Source organism: Pseudorca crassidens, chromosome 7 (assembly GCF_039906515.1).
Source record: "Pseudorca crassidens isolate mPseCra1 chromosome 7, mPseCra1.hap1, whole genome shotgun sequence".
In the NCBI taxonomy this organism is placed as follows: domain Eukaryota; kingdom Metazoa; phylum Chordata; class Mammalia; order Artiodactyla; family Delphinidae; genus Pseudorca; species Pseudorca crassidens.
The window spans coordinates 91,326,086-91,328,681 of record NC_090302.1 but is presented as its reverse complement, the minus strand read 5'-3'; the positions used below and the strand labels follow the sequence as shown (position 1 = coordinate 91,328,681).

General features: G+C 48.2%; 1 pseudogene; it reads right to left on the bottom strand.

Annotated features, from left to right (window-relative positions):
- Nucleotides 1-1,256: 1,256 nt before the first annotated feature.
- Nucleotides 1,257-2,326, bottom strand: LOC137228402 (serine/arginine-rich splicing factor 3 pseudogene; annotated as a pseudogene).
- Nucleotides 2,327-2,596: the final 270 nt, after the last annotated feature.

Sequence of the window (2,596 nt, the reverse complement as noted above, 5' to 3'; positions counted from 1 at the left end):
CTATTTCCAACACGTTAGTACTTTAGTACGTTAGTACGACATGCTTATCCAACTAAGGAACCGAGATGGATACGTTATTATTAACTAAAGTCCACACTTTACTAGAATTTCCCTAGCTTTCCCCTAACATCCTTTTTCTGTCCCAGTCTCCTCTGGGCTGTGACATTTCTCAGACATCCCTGGGTTTTAATACCTTGAAAGTTTTGAGGAGGACTGGTCAGGTATTTTGTCCCTCAATTTGTTTGTCTGTTGGTTTTCTGATGTTTTTCTTATGGTTCGGCTGGAGTTACGGGGTTTGGGGCGGAAGATCCAGACACAGATAAAAATGTCATTCTCCTCAGGTCACATCATCAAGGATACACACCATCAAGGATACACACATCAAGGATACACCCCATCAACGGGACTTGTGACAAACAATTTTACCCTTGATCACCTGGCCGGTATCGTCTTTTTTTTTTTTTTTTTTTGCTGCGTTGGGTCTTCATTGCTGCACACGGGCTTTCTCTAGTTGCGGCGAGCAGGGGCTCCTCTTTGTTGCGGGCACGTGCTTCTCATTACAGTGGCTTCTTTTGTTTCGGAGCACGGGCTCTAGCTGTGCGGGCTTCTGTAGTTGTGGCATGGGGGCTCAGTAGTTGTGGCTCCCAGGATCTAGAGCACAGGCTCAATAGTTGTGGCCCATGAGCTTAGTTGATCTGCGGCACAGGGGATCTTCCCGGACCAGGGCTCGGACCCGTGTCCCCTGCATTGGCAGGTGGATTCTTTTTTTTTTCTTTGTTCCTTTTGGAACCAAAACTTTAATCCCAAGGAGTCTCACAAAACATATTACGAATGACAGCATGAAAAAAAATTGCACAGTAACTCAAAGTTCAGCTCTACAATATACTCTTCATCTGGCAAGACATTGGTATCTTGATCATCTCAACTTCCAAAAAACATTACAAAGAGCTATGTATTCATGTACGGCAATCACAGAGGGGACTTATGACCTAACTCAAAGGGAAACTAACTTCCTTGAAACTTCTTAGATTCTAAACTCACTGGACAACCTCTTGTCCAGTGTGAAGACTAGTGGAATTCTTAAACCTCTAATCTAGGGTAAGGGTGCGGCTTTCATTCCTACCTGCTGGCTTGTGTTCACAGCACCTTTTAAAGACTGCTTGCTTAACTACAGCTGCATACCATATCCCAGCTACAGAAAGTCTCTTCAATGTTTGCCAGTGTTGCTTCCATAATAATAAACATCACACTTTAGGTGGGCAGGAGTTAGAGTTTTATTCTCAGTCTAGGCAAGACCAAAAATTCAAAGCAAATTCAATTTTGCTTAAGAGAACATTGTAAAGAAACAATTCTTCATATTACATGCCTCATATGACCCATTTCAAACCATAGAGAATGACACCTTTATGTGTCACTGTCCCAAGAGACAAACAAATGTGAACAGCTAAAACATTTAAAAAGTGCATCAAGCTTCGGAAGTCTCAAACGAAACTTGAATTTTCTGTACATACTCCTGTCAAATGAAGTTATTTCCTGTGCACCACTCCTCTTGCAAAGTGGTCTGCTATTTCCTTTCATTTGACCTGGATCGGCTAGGAGACCTAGAGAAAGATCGGGACGGCTTGCGATTTCTCTCCTGGGACAGTGATCTCTCTCTTCTCCTATATCTACTAAAGGGACCTGCTCTGGCTGCGGGAGAAGCTTCTCCGTCTTGGACATCTGTGGTGAGGGGGAGGACTCCTCCTCCGATAATCATCTCGAGGGCGACGACCCCAAGAAGGAGGCGGCCACGATCTCGACTTCTCCTTTCCCCATTGGACAGGTCCACTCTTACTCGGCAGCCACAGAGTGTTCTCCCGTCTAGTTCTCAGACAGCATCCGCTGCATCTCGGGGATCTTCATTTTCAACAAGAGCGAAGCCGGGAGGGTTTTTAGCAACCCACACACTTCGGAGTGGTCCATAATATCCTAAAGCTCGTTCGAATTCACTCGTTACCACTGTTTCCAAGATTCCTTACACAAACGTTACAGTCCAACGGACAGGAATCCCGATGCAAGACCCTCCTGGCTCCTGGGTTTCATGGGCCACAGGGTGATCCCGGGCCTCTAGAATCTCGCAGCTGAATCGGCTCGCACAAGCTGTCCTGTGGGGATGCTTTTCCCCCCATGTGTCCAGCCCGGGGCCCTGCTGTCTAGGCCCGACCTCCAGGGTGACAGGGTGAACCCCAGGTCCCTGGAGCAAACACTCAGAGCCCTGGTGACCAGACTCAGGGGGCTGGGGCGGCAGCTGGACATGTGTGGCCACCCTGGTGGTGTTTCGCCCCATCTGCAGTTCCAGTTCCAGCTGAGAAAGAGCCTCGCTGTGTTATTTTCTCCTGGTTGTGTAAGGATCCCCGGTGTCATTTGACAGAAATGTACATGGTGTGTTCTTTCTCTCTTTTCTCCCTGCTTCCTCTCGTCCCTCTGCCCCTCCCTCTCTCCCTCTCCCTCTGTCCCCCCCCTTCCCTCTCCCTCTTTCCTCTGCGTCTCTCTCTTTCCCTCTCTCCCTCCCCCGCTTCCCCCCTCCCCATCCCTCTCCCCGTCCCTCTCCCAACTC